Here is a 14,423-nt window from a genome sequence, read left to right on the forward strand (position 1 = left end):
TCAGAGGAAGTCATAAGTGAGACTAGGGGTAGCAAGTAGCACCCAGATCAAGCAAGGCATTGCCTTCCCACATTTTTTAAAAATGTTTTTAAAAAACGAGATTTTTCTCTGCAGGCAAAAGCACACAGGGAAACTTATTAACAGGGAAGAAACATACACATTGTTATAGGTTAATTAGCAACGGGGACAGGAAAGATCAGTGACAGTGACATCTCTGAGTGACAGGTCTCAGGCCTCATCAGGCTGGTGGGGACAGCAGCTTCCCACAAGGGCCAGCTAATGTCAGGATCTATCCTTTCCTCAAACTTGACAACATGCACAGGTCCCATAGCCTTCACTACCTTGGTGTTGTCCTCTATGATTCATGGATGCTGCAGAGACTGGGGAAGACAAAATATGTTCAAGCACATAGATAGAAGTTTACCACTCTCTAGGGGAAAGTGCTCCAAATCTAGTCTTAGCAGGCCCCACCACATAAAAAAAAAAAAAAAAAAAAAAAACAACTATATTTTAAAGCATAGATTACTGGTTGGTGCTTTTTAGTTCTTAAGACTTATTGTTAACCTACCTCAACTTCTTTTAGCTCAGTGGTTCTCAACCTTCCCAACACTTTGACCCAGTTCCTCATGTCGTGGTAACCCCCAACCATAAAATTATCTCATTGCTACTTCATAACTGTAATTTGGCTACTGTTATGAATCACAATGTAAATATCTGCTAGACAGGATATCTGATACGTGACCTAGTGGCTTCGTGACCCACAGGTTGAGAACCATTGCTTTAGCAGGTCAAACATTAAAAGTGCTGAGAGCAAAACCAGACTAGAGTGAAGCTCACTGCAGAATGCTTCTGTAACTAATGATAGCATCACGATACCACAGAAATCAGAGAATCCAGCTGGCCGTGGCAGTGCACAGCTGGGTGGCGGTGGCCATGAATAAAGTTCAGCTGGTAATGTACTTGGCCTAGCACAGGCAAGGCTGCCTGCCACTCTGGCTTTGCTCCTCAGAACGTAATAAGGCTGAGTGCAGTGGGACATCTACCCTCCTGATATGAAGACAGGAAGATCTGAAGTTAAGTTCAAGGCCTGCCTGAGCAACGTGAGACCCTGACTCCAAAGAAATGGGGCATATAGAAAGAAGAAGGAGAGAGGGAGAGGGAGAGGGAGAGGGAGAGGGAGAGGGAGAGGGAGAGGGAGAGGGAGAGGGAGAGGGAGAGGGAGAGGGAGAGGGAGAGGGAGAGGGAGAGAAGAAAGCCAATCAGTCAGCCAGCCATAGGACCTGTCCCCAGGTGGTATCGCACATCCATACAGAACACTGACAGATCTGCTCATTTCCTGTCTGTCCAGGTCCCTAGTCTTGAGTCACTATTAAGTCATCATCTCCATGAAAGGAGCAGTGAATGGACTTTCTCATCTGACATATCCTCAGCTCCTAACTCATAAGCAAGCTATGACCGGGTGTGTGGATGATGCCCAGAGTCTTCCAGTAAGCACACAGTGTGTCCTCTACCACCCAGATGCCATGGGATAAGTCCCTCATTCATTCTCTCTCTCTCTCTCTTTCTCTCTCTCTCTCCCCTCTGTGTGTCTGTGTTTCTGTCTGTCTATCTGTCTCTCTCTCTTTCATATGCATTTGCACACATGTATTCATGTGTGCTTGTGTGTGTGTGTGTGTGTGTGTGTGTGTATGTGTGTAAACTTCTAAATTCCATGTTCTTTTTTTTTTAATTTTGTAATTATATTTAGGTACAGAAAATTCAGCATACATTTAACCCAATTTAGTGGCGAGTTCTTTAGCCTTTGCTTTTTCCAGCTTGGCAATTCGAGCCACAGACTTAGGACCCAGGACGTTGCCTCCCCAGTGGCGACGGATCTCGTCATATCTGTCATTATAATTGGTCCTAATAGCTTCCACCAGCTTAGCCAGAGCACCCTTGTCTTCCGAGTTAACCTGTGTGAAGGCAACAGTGGTGCATGTCTTCCTGTGGACCAGGTGCCCCAGCCTGGCCTTTCCCTTGATGATGCAGTAGGGCACCCCCATCTTTCGACACAGGGCAGGTAGGAAAACCACCAGCTCAATGGGGTCTACGTCATGGGCCATCACCACCAGCTGAGCCTTCTTATTCTCCACCAAGGTGGTGACTGTATTGACTCCTGCTCAGAGGACAGGTGGCCTCTTAGTAGGGACGTCGCCTTTGCCAGCAGCTTTCTTCTCAGCACGGGCCAGTAGCCTTTGCTTCTTCTCTTGCTTTGTCTCTGGCCTGTACTTGTGGGCAAGCTTAAGCAGCTGAGTAGCTGTCTGCCTGTCCAGGGCCTGGGTGAACTGGTTAATGGCAGGAGGGACTTTGAGCCGCTTGTAGAGGATGGCTCTTTGCCGCTGCAGCCTGATGTAGCGGGGCCATTTGACGAAGCGCATTAAATCTCTTTTGGGCTGGATGTCCTGTCCAATGCCGAAGTTCTTGGGCCTCTTCTCGAACAGAGGGTTGACCACCTTCTTGGCCTCCTGCTTCTTGACGACGGCGGGGGCCGGGGCCACCTTCTTCCCCTTGGCCTTCTTCCCATTGGGCATCTTGCTCGGCTGCTGGAGAAAAGAAATTCCATGTTCTATCCTCTACATTCTTTCTGTTTTCCTAAGACTCTTTTCATACATTACGTGCACTGGAAATTATCAGGATAAAGTTTCAACGTCTGGGTCAGGACTATTTTTTAATTAATTAATTAATTTTAATTTTATTTTTTTTACATTCCATATTTTATTCTGCCCCCTCCCATCCACCCTCCAACTGCTCTATATTCCACACCTCATCCCTATCCCCCTGTCTCCACATGGATGACCCCATCCCCCACCCCACCTGGCCTCTAAACTCTGTGGAGCCTCCAGTCTCTTGAGGGTTAGGTGCATCATCTCTGAATAAACACAGACCCAGAAGTCCTCTGCTATATGTATGTTGGGGGCTCTTATCAGCTGGTGTATGGTCCCTGTTTGGCGGTCCAGTATTTGAGAGATCTCAGGGGTCCTGATTAATTGAGACTGCTGGTCCTCCTACAGGGTCGTCCTTCTCCTCAGCTTCTTTCAGTCTTCCCTAATTCAACAACAAGGGTCAGCTGCTTCTGTATATTGGTTGGGTGCAAATATCTGAATCTGACTCTTTCAGCTACTTGTTAGGTCTTTTGGAGGGCAGTCATGATAGATTCCTTTTTGTGAGTGCTCCATAGCCTCAGTAATAGTGTCAGGCCTTGAGCTGTATCCCACTTTGGGCCTCTTGCTGGACCTTCTTTTCCTCAGGCTCCTCTCCATTCCATCCCTGTAATTCTTTCAGACAGGAACAATTATGAGTTAGAGTTGTGACTGTAGGATGGCAACCCAATCTCTGACTTGATGTCCTTTCTTCCTGTGGGAGGTGGGCTCTATAAGTTCCCTCTCCCTATGTCTGGCATAAATGCCTGGCATTTCATCTAAGATCCCTCCCTTTGAGTCCTGAGAGTCTCTCAGCTCCCAGATCTCTGATGCGTTTTGGAGAGACACTCCTCCATTGCTGGTGGGATTGCAAACTGGTACAACCACTCTGGAAATCAATCTGGAGGTTCCCCCAGAAAACTGGAAATAGATCTGCCTGAAGACCCATCCAAACAACTCTTGGGAATATACCCAAAAGATGCCCCACCATGCCACAGGGGCATGTGTTCCACTATGTTCATAGCGGCCTTATTTGTGATAGCCAGAAGCTGGAAACAACCTAGATGTACCACGACAGAAGAAAGGACTCTTGACTAAGTGACAGATTCCCATTCAGACTGTCTCATATAATATGGTGGTGCATTTATGAACTTCTCTTCTGTCGTTGCTGGAGTCCGCACACGCAAACCATGCTGACCAGAGCCTGTCTCTCCACCTCTAGCCTCTCCTGTCCTCAGTGCTGGCTTCACCACTCAGATCTAAGTGGCAGCAAAGACACAGCGAGTCCAAGACCTAACAGCTTAAAAACCCAGAGAAGAACAGGGTGTCCTTTTCAAAGAGTTCTTGTCAGTCTTAGGTGTCTGTCTCTTCATTGGCTAAACTTAGGTCACGTGCCCACCCAGGAACCAACCACTGGGATTCCATTTGTCCAAATCCAGCCCTGGAGCAACAGAAATGGGATTGAGCCACAGGGAATAATAAGAGAGGAAGTCTGAGAGATGAGTGAAATCCCAGAAGAAAATCAGGTGCTACTACCAGCAAGGGTACCAGATGCTCGGGAGAGGCTAGTAGGCAGATGTTATCATCTCCAGCTATCTAAATTGAGAGTGAGTAAAGCCCCATCTGATAGACTGTCAGGAAGCAATTAAGCCTTTTGTCACTGCTGATGCTGCGCATGCATTTAATGATAACAGATGTGCTGCGGCACCAGTGAGCAGCTGCAGAGAGGGAGCCAGCAGGGCTGGAAGGAAAAGCCAAGCCATCCATCTTCCAGCCGGAGTTCCCCCCACCCCTTCCCCCGCGTCGACGGAACTACTCAGGATGCCTAAACTGACTCGGGTACCTTCCGAGTTGCAAAAACTCTGCTCTGGGATTCAGCAGATATATCTGAAACTGCTTTATGACCAACAGTTAAAGTGAGGTAAATTAAGGGAGAGAAACCAAGGATATGGTTTCGTGCATAAAACCCAGCCATATAATTAACAGAGCCCACATCAATCACACATCAGTTAGGCCTCACTGGTTTCATAGGTATTCGATGGTAGAAATAAACCAGTCCTGATAGGCAAAGAGGATTGAAGCCAGTAAAACTGAAATACTTAAATGTGAGGCTCCTGTCGTTAATTAGTCAAGTTCCGACTCTGTTTGTGGTATTTGTGGGATATTTAGTAATTAGGTTTTTTAATGTTCCTGTCCTCATTTAGCTTCAGCGTCTGTCATTCCCAACATTTCTTTGTCTAGGCAATGCCACGAGGTGTATTTTTAATAATAGTAAACCCTTGTGCTGCAGATCACTCTGTCCTTTATAAAATCACTCACTGGAGTTGCCCAGCAACCTCGGAGACAAGCAAGACGAACTATCCTCCCAAGTAACTACTGGAGCATCCGGCTCAGCATCCGCGGTGGAGTCTGGTTGTCTTGCTGTGGTTGTCATTATTGGAATGGTGGATCATCGGAGCTCTGGTGTTAGGGTTCTAAGAGATGGGTGAGGTGACTCAGTCAGAGCAGAAGCAACCTTGGCAGTTTTGGTCCCCAGGGTTCTAAGTCCATTCTATGTAACTACAAAAGCATTTATGAAAACCTGAGCTTCATGAGTCACCCAAGTGCACCAATGGTAATCCTCTGGAAAGGGGAAAAACGACAATAAAAAAACAAACAGAGGCACTCTTTAAAACAAGTAATACAAAGGTTGTTTGATAAAGCCTCAAGGAACTGTATTATTTATATGTACCTAAAATTATACTGTACACACACACACACACCTACACACATACATACATATGTGTGTATATATGTATAAACATGTATATATACGTATATATATATATATATTTGTATACACTTAAGATATGTGTGTATGTGTATGCATATATAATATCTTAAACCTTAAAGGGCATTATAGCACTTGGGCTGACTATGTTCCATACAAGAGCAATAGACTATCAAAATCCCAGCACTAAGCACAAGAAAGCTCCTTTTGATTGGATGATCATTATAGCCCAAGTGACTCTGGTGGCAATATGGACAATTGGTGTAACCCTTGGTTGCCACCCAGAGGTTGAAGACAAGTCTTTATTGCTGAAGACAACACACACTTAAGACACATGACTAACCTGAAACCGTCCTCCCTGTGGTCTTGCTCCCATGGTATCTGATAATACTACACAAGCTTCAAAGAGAAGGAGTAGTTAATAGTCCTACTCAGCTGTGATACCTATGAACTACAACAATGACTGGCAGGGCAGATGTCTATAAAGATGCAGTAAGTGGCACCCTCGTCTTGGTAGTAAGCAACTGCCTGTCTAAGTGAACTTAAGGTCCACTCAACAGGAAGGAAATCACACATGGTACTAGAAACGTCAGTCAGCTGAAGGAGGGAACACAGCCTGAAAACTCACAGTTCGACCAGGAGGTTCAGTTTTGCAGGTAAATGATGTGGGGGAGGAGGGCCAGGAACAGTAGGTCCAAAGACTTATTTAGAGGACCTGGAGGGGGCTTCTTCTTCTTTCCCCATCTCCTATCCCTCCAGAGTTGCTATGAACTCACTTGATTGAGTCACTCAATATTATCGAGAGCCTTTTGTTACATACTATAGAGCAGATCATGTGCTATCTAATTTTGACCATGTTGTCAAGGAGAAGAAAGAGCAGAGGAGTCAGATATCATATGGACTCACATGTAGGCCCATGTGCATGGTGAATAATCAGAGGACAAGGAACTAGAGTGGAAAAGATGAGCTTCCTACATGAGCTGTGGGGAGATGAATGTCAGAAAGGGGAAGTACTCTAGCATGGAGCTAGACAATGGAGTTTCAGTGAAGGAGGACTTTTGAGAAACTAGTGCTGGCCAATAATATAAAAGAACCTCTGGTGGAATCATCATGCCTGACCTAAAGCTTTACTACAGAGCAATTGTGATAAAAACTGCATGGTACTGGTATACTGACAGATAAGTAGACCAATGGAATAGAATTGAAGACCCAGAAATGAACCCATACACCTATGGCCACTTGATCTTCGACAAGGGAGCTAAAACCATCCAGTGGAAGAAAGACAGCATTTTCAACAAATGGTGCTGGCACAACTGGTTGTTATCATGTAGAAGAATGCGAATTGATCCATTCCTATCTCCTTGTACTAAGATCAAATCTAAGTGGATCAAGGAACTTCACATAAAACCAGAGACACTGAAACTTATAGAGGAGAAAGTGGGGAAAAGCCACGAAGATATGGGCACAGGGGAAAAATTCCTGAATAGAACAGCAATGGCTTGTGCTGTAAGATCGAGAATTGACAAATGGGACCTCATGAAACTCCAAAGCTTCTGCAAGGCAAAGACACGTCAATAAGACAAAAAGACCACCAACAGATTGGGAAAGGATCTTTAGCTATCCTAAATCAGATAGGGGACTAATGTCCAATATATATAAAAAACTCAAGAAGGTGGACTCCAGAAAATCAAATAACCCCATTTAAAAATGGGGCTCAGAACTGAACAAAGAATTCTCACCTGTTGAATACTGAATGGCAGAGAAGCACCTGAAAAAATGTTCAACATCCTTAATCATCAGGGAAATGCAAATCAAAACAACCCCGAAATTCCACCTCACACCAGTCAGAATGGCTAAGATCAAAAATTCAGGTGACAGCAGATGCTGGCGAGGATGTAGAGAAAGAGAAACACTCCTCCATTGTTGGTGGAATTGCAAGCTTGTACAACCACTCTGGAAATCAGTCTGGCGGTTCCTCAGAAAATTGGACATAGTACTACCGGAGGATCCAGCAATACCTCTCCTGGGCATATATCCAGAAGATGTCCCAACCGGTAAGAAGGACACATGCTCCACTATGTTCATAGCAGCCTTATTTATAATAACCAGAAGCTGGAAAGAACCCAGATGCCCCTCAGCAGAGGAATGGATACAGAAAATGTGGTACATTTACACAATGGAGTACTACTCAGCTATTAAAAAGAATGAATTTATGAGATTCCTAGCCAAATGGATGGACCTGGAGGGCATCATCCTGAGTGAGGTAACACATTCACAAAGGAACTCACACAATATGTACTCACTGATAAGTGGATATTAGCCCAAAACTTAGGATACCCAAGATATAAGATACAATTTGCTAAACACACGAAACTCAAGAAAAATGAAGACTGAAGTGTGGACACTATGCCCCTCCTTAGAATCGGGAACAAAATACCCATGGAAGGAGTTACAGAGACAAAGTTTGGAGCTGTGACGAAAGGATGGACCATGTAGAGACTGCCATATCCAGGGATCCACCCCATAATCAGCTTCCAAACGCTGACACCATTGCATACACTAGCAAGATTTTGCTGAAAGGACCCAGATATAGCTATCTCTTGTGAGACTATGCCGGGGCCTAGCAAACACAGAAGTGGATGCTCACAGTCAGCTAGTGGATGGATCACGGGGCTCGCAATGGAGTAGCTAGAGAAAGTACCCAAGGAGCTAAAGGGATCTGCAACCCTATAGGTGAAACTACATTATGAACTAACCAGTACCCTGGAGCTCTTGACTCTACCTGCATATGTATCAAAAGATGGCCTAGTCAGCCATCACTGGAAAGAGAGGCCCATTGGACACGCAAACTTTATATACCCAAGTACAGGGGAACGCCAGGGCCAAAAAAATGGGAATGGGTGGGTAGGGGAGTGGTGGGGAGGGTATGGGGGACTTTTGGGATAGCATTGGAAATGTAATTGAGGAAAATATGTAATAAAATAAATAAATAAATAAAAGTTGGCAACACACACACAAAAAGAAATGGCTGCATAAACAAGGCCTACACAACAACAGTTATCAATTTACATGCTAATGAGGAAGGAGGAAAATTTTCCTGAGGTTACATCCCAGGACAAGAAACTATAGGCAACTGGTGACTGCCAAGGGAGAGAGAGTTAGCCTCTCCCAAGGACTAGGCCCCTAATTGGCTATTCAAATAAAGTGGTCAGCCCTGAAGCCATATACACACAAATAACAAAAGTGAACTCTGTAGGATATAGTTATATATTTGTGCACATGTGTGTATACATATACATTTAATAATAATAAAATAAAAATCTACCAATTTGAGAGTGACGGGGACAGAGACATAAGGAGTTGGATGGGGGAGACCTGGGAAGGGCTGGAGGGAAGAAACAGAAGGGGGAGAGATTGTGGCTTTTTTTAAATTATTAAAAAGTATTAAAAGTAAAATAAAACTATCCATAGCTTTATAGAGAAAAATAAATAATTAATAATACTTGATAACGCTACCATTCAAATTGTGGTTTATGATTCTTGTCTTCTTATCACTTCCAAGTGCATTTTTCCCCTTACTCCCAAATCTTTGATGACTAGAAATATCAATGTCCTGGGATTTCAAAAAATGCTATAGAAAAGAAGCAACGTTTGCATTGTTGCCACATTTTGGGCTCTTACTTAGACCTTAAAAATCAGTGCATGTATTTGGGGATTTTTTTTTCTTTTAATTAGGAAAATACTGGCCCATTGAATTAATTCCAGCCAGCTTTGCAGGGCTCTAAGATCCACTCTCAAAACTCGAATCCTTGAAGATGATTGTTCTAAACCCAAAGGCGGCTGAAATCACTTTCAATCACTAAACCACTCCCTCACTTGTTAGTCTTCGAACATATTCTCTGATAGGACGCCAAGTGCTGCTGCAAGAAAAATGAAGGGAAGCCGAAAAACCGCAGTCCCTAACTGCAGCACATAGACGGTCTAGCTAACCATTAACGTAGTGGTTCAGCCATAATAACAAACGGTACCGGACCTTTCTGAGCTCCCACATAGGCAGTTACTATACTCAAGGCTTTTTTTTTCTTTTTTTTTACATTATTTCTTGTGGTTTGACAATGAAGTGGCCCCTGTAGGCTAATGTACATAACACTTGATCACCTGATCATGGCACTGTTTGAGAACATTGTGAAACTTTGGGAGGCAGAGCCTTCCTGAAGGAAGTGGGCCATTGGAGGCAAGTATGTTGTTAGGGTTGTATGTGTGTGTGTGTGTGTGTGTGTGTGTGTGTGTGTGTGTGTGTGTGTAGCAGGAGTGGAGGGGTCACCTCTATGTAACCAGTGGGGACTGCGAAGCCACAAAATATCTCCTGAAGGAGGACCTAATTGAGGACTGCCTGAGAAACCAAAGATTGCTAGTACAAACAATGCCAAACAATTCCAGCCAATCAGGAACTGCTGTTTAGAAGAGATGCTTACTTGGGACCAATGGGGGCGTGGGTGGGTGGGGGGGTATTAAAGGAGCTTGCAGCAGTGCTCAGATGAGTTTGAGCAGCGTTTCTTACCTGCTCCTGGAGCCCGTGTTGTTGACTCTGTGCCAACTTACCCCCAACTCCCAAGGGCAGGTAGGATCTGGCAGAGAGCTGTCCAGGACACAGGCAACTTGTGTGTATATGTGTGTATGTGTGTGTGTGTGTGTGTGTGTGTGATTGGCTTGTGGCCAATCTGTAGAACATTTTCTTGATTTATGAGTGATGTAAGAGAGCCCATTATAGATGTGCTACTTCTGGGGAGGTGGTTCTGAGATGCATGAGAAAGCAAGTTGAGCAAGCCATGAGGAGCAAGCCAGTAAGCAGCACCCCTCCGTGGCTCCAAATTCTTGCCTTAGAGTTCTTGTTCTTGGCATCCTTCAGTGATGGACCATAAGCTATAAACCGTATAGCCCCTTTCCTCCTCAGGTGGCTGTTGATCGTGATCTTCATCACATCATAGAAAGCAAACACATACAGCCAGCCTTGGGACTTTATAGCCTCTTTCCATTTCCTGCTTACTCGCTGCTCCCTGAGTGTGGATGCAGTATGATCAGCCAGCCTCTATGCCTGCCACCATGCCTTTCCTGCATGCTCGCATGTCTTCTCCACAATGAGGGACTGACTATATCCACCCAGAACTGTAAGCCAAAATAAATGCTTTCTTACACTGCAGTTTTCAAGGTATTTTATCAGAGCAATACGAAAGGAACTAAGGAATTATTTATTTTAATGCTTCTTTTAACAACTAAATAGGTATGTATTAATGTCTTTTTACAGATGAATAAACTGACCAAGTGGAGAAGTGATTTGCCCGAGTTCACATAGTCATTTAGAGGTGAATATAGGAGCCAAGTCAGAGTTCATTCATATCATGAGTCATGGAGGGGGTCAAATCCAATAGCAGCATAAAAAAAAAAAAAAAGAAGCATCAGGTGTCTGCAAAGAAATCAGTTACACAGTACAGAAACCAGAACACTTTTGTTGCCACCTATTGAGACATTTTTTCCAAGCCAGGGATCAGTATGGCTGATGCAAAAAGATGGGAGGAAGCCCAGGGTAGCCTCTGGCATTCACCAGATCAGGGTGGCCTTGGGCCCGAGGAGAGGATGGCAGGGGGACAGGAGACAAAGCCAGAGGGAGAAGCATCTCAGGAAAACATGCTTTAATTAATTGAGATAGTGATGTGCCTACCTGCAGATATGAAACATCTGTAATTTCATTCTGTCCTATTGTCTCATAATTAATAGCTTCCAGTGCCTGAGTTGCTCCAGCGTGAACTTGACTTGCCGTTCTTGGGTCTTGTTTCCTTGACGGATGGGCTCAAAGTCGCTGCTGCTTGTGTTTGTCAAGTCGCTGACATAAAGCCTTCAACACCGGGTTTGTTTGGGTCCTGATTTCCAATCCTGAAGGAGATTTAAAATGATACAAATTATCTTCAGAACCTAAGCTAATTAGTTTAGGCTGGTGAATCCGGATTCATCAAAATGAGTCCCTACTCCACATCATCACAGCTGTGTATGAATACAATCAGTTTAAAAGACTGGGTGAAAACACACTAGTATTTTAAGAATTGCATTTTCTTTCGACTTGTTTGTTTACTTGCTTATTTATTGTGCCAGGGCCTTATAGACGCTAGGTAGGAGCTCTATCTTTACCGCTAAGCTCACAACTTACCTTTAATACTAGAAAATGCTCTAATTGGTTTTTTTTTAATTTTCATAATGAGCCTTTGCTTTTTAGAATGGAGAAGCGAGTTCTAGACTGGGGAGCAGATACCTCATCAAGTCAAAATGATGAATGTGCACAGCTCAGGGCCTTTGCCAAGGGACTAATTAAGAAATGATCGTTTGCCTTTCACTTCCATCTTCACACTCCTCTGAAGTCACCCACTAATATTTCAGTTTGTTCCTTTCATAACTGCGCAGGCACAGTGCAGTTCTTCTGTAGTGTGACGGTCTGCATGAGTTAATAGTGGATTATTCAGCGCATGCTCACACCTCCCCTCACACCCACCTACACTTTCTGATATAGCCATGATGGTCTGCTCAGTCCCTCCATGTCTGACACTTATTTCTTCGTGTTCAGAGGCAAGTCTTGCACAAAGGCCATAGCTCAATGCCTTCTTTACCTTTTGGGTTTTGGAAGCACACATTTGTTCCACTTAACGCAGATAATCTCTCCTAACATTCCATTGGTTACAAAGAGCACACGGGTGCTTCTAGATTGGCTCCCTAACTCAAAACTTGCTGTGCAACACGTTTTCTCTGTCAGGTCATTCTGGAGTCAGGAATGTCAGCGTTTTCCTCGTTATTTAAATGATTATAAATGTATGACCCAGCACACGTGTGAAGTAGAAACTTAAGGGTATTTTGGAAAGTTAGTCATGTCAAAGAATGTTTTGTTGAAGCACACAGGTAAAAGACTGTATTCCTGAAGCAGACGCAAGTGAAAGGATGTTTTGATATAACAAACATGTGAAAGGACACTTGATGAAGGAGTGTAACTATGCCCCCTCAGACAGTGGGAGACCAGCACTGAGCTTTGGTTTGGGTTGCTCTGCCTTGCTATTCTTCACTAATGTCATACATGTATTGGTTCGCCTTACATAGAATTGTTGAGCTCAACTTGTGATAATGCTGCCATTGAGGGAAACTTGCCCAGGAATTGATTGTGTGGTTCCTGCAGCATCCTGCCACTTCTACAGCCTCACCTCAGGCTGATTGGTGAGCCTGGTGGTTTCTTCAGGATTGAATTACAGCTGCTGGTTCGAACTTGGTGTCTGCTTGCTGAAAGAACTGAACTGAAGCTGCGAGTCTGGGTACTGTCTGCCTGCCTAGAGGACTGGTGTACAACTGAAGAGTCATATTTGGTGTTTGCTACAGGACTAAACTGCTGTTAAAGAAGACGACAGCTTGCCCCACAAAGAACTATTGCTGAACAGGTCCACTTCCTCCACAGGCTAATACCTTCTCTCTTCCTCTACCTCTGCTGGGTGGTGGGCTAGAGAAGAGTTGAACCCTTGTTAAAAGTAGGTTGCGAAAAATGTATACCTATACCTGTGTTTTTGTCACTCCCAATTATAACCCAATTTCTAAATTTTCTGTCATATCTGGTACCCTCCCAAGTCCTCTTCTTCCCCAGGCCTGCCTCCTAGAACCCCTGTCGTCCTGCTTCCATCTGGACTGGCTGCTCTGTGGGCACAGTGGAGTGTGGCTGGATCCCAGGTGCCTTCTGTAACAGGTGAACCGAGGAATCTCACCAAGGAATCTCTCTACCCCTCTCCGCACACTGGCTATTCTCTCTGCTGATTCAGCTGACTAGCACATACACTCTATCACATATATTTTACCCAAATCCTTGGTTTATTTTCTAATCTGAAAGTAAGTTCTGTGGAGGAAAGAGAGGGGGTCTGAGAGTAACTAACTCTCTCTCTTTCTCTTTCTCTTTCTCTTTCTCTTTCTCTCTCTCTCTCTCTCTCTCTCTCTCTCTCTCTGCCTCTCTCTCTCTCTCTCTCTCTCTCTCTCTCTCTCTCTCTCTCTCTCTCTCTCTCTGTGTGTGTGTGTGTGTGTGTGTGTTTCTGTGTGTCCACTTAAACTTGTTTTTTTATTTGATCTGGCTTGTTTGTTTGTTTGTCTGTTTGTTTGAGACTGGGTCTCATACAGCCCTGGTTATTTTGAACTTTCTAAATAGAAAAAAACTGCCCTTAAATGTGTGATCACTTCGTCAGATGTGCTGTGATTACAGGCATATACCACACCCCTGCCCTCATGGACAGCTTTCGTCTTTTTTATCTTCTGCTTTGTCCTCCATGCCTAGCATGGTGACTGGTGCAGTGTGGACACAGAGTGGAAGGATCAAAACTACTGCATCTCCTTTGCAAGAGGTTCTTCCCTGAGTGGGTAGCCCAAGGCCACATGGGCCAATGAGATATGATAAAAGTCTACCAAGAAGAAAATGCAGTCAGTAGGTCTTTCCAGAAATCTGAGAAAAGTGTTTACTCAGGTTATTTCTGTCAGTCATCTTATGAGCAAAAAAGAGGTGGCCTTAGGACAAACTCAAAGCCCAGCATGACAGTCCAGGAAGACATCAGAAGTTTCAAAACCATTTAGTCAGGGACCAAGCCCTACCTTTGGGTTATATTTAGGCCAATTTGAACTGATTATTTTATTTGCCATTAAAAAGTCTTACCTGCTACCCCAGCTCCGCTCAGCACAAGCATCTCCTGTCAGTTTTTTGTTCGTTATTGTTTGTTTAGTTTAATTCTGTTTTTCAATATACGATTTTGCCATGTAGCCCAGGCTAGTCTCAAACTTGTAGCCATCCTCCTGCCTCAGCCTCTAGAGTGCTGGGGATTGGAAGCATGCAGCACCACACCCACTTTATACCAATTGTTTTACAGACCACTTCTCTGCTCTTTTAAACCCAAATTGCCCTTCATGATCCCCGT

At 44.3% G+C, this 14,423-nt stretch overlaps 1 pseudogene; it reads right to left on the reverse strand.

Moving 5' to 3' along the window:
• Window positions 1,728-2,591, reverse strand: Gm6286 (predicted gene 6286; annotated as a pseudogene).

The sequence above is a fragment of the Mus musculus genome, chromosome 1 (genome assembly GCF_000001635.26).
Source record: "Mus musculus strain C57BL/6J chromosome 1, GRCm38.p6 C57BL/6J".
NCBI lineage: Eukaryota > Metazoa > Chordata > Mammalia > Rodentia > Muridae > Mus > Mus musculus.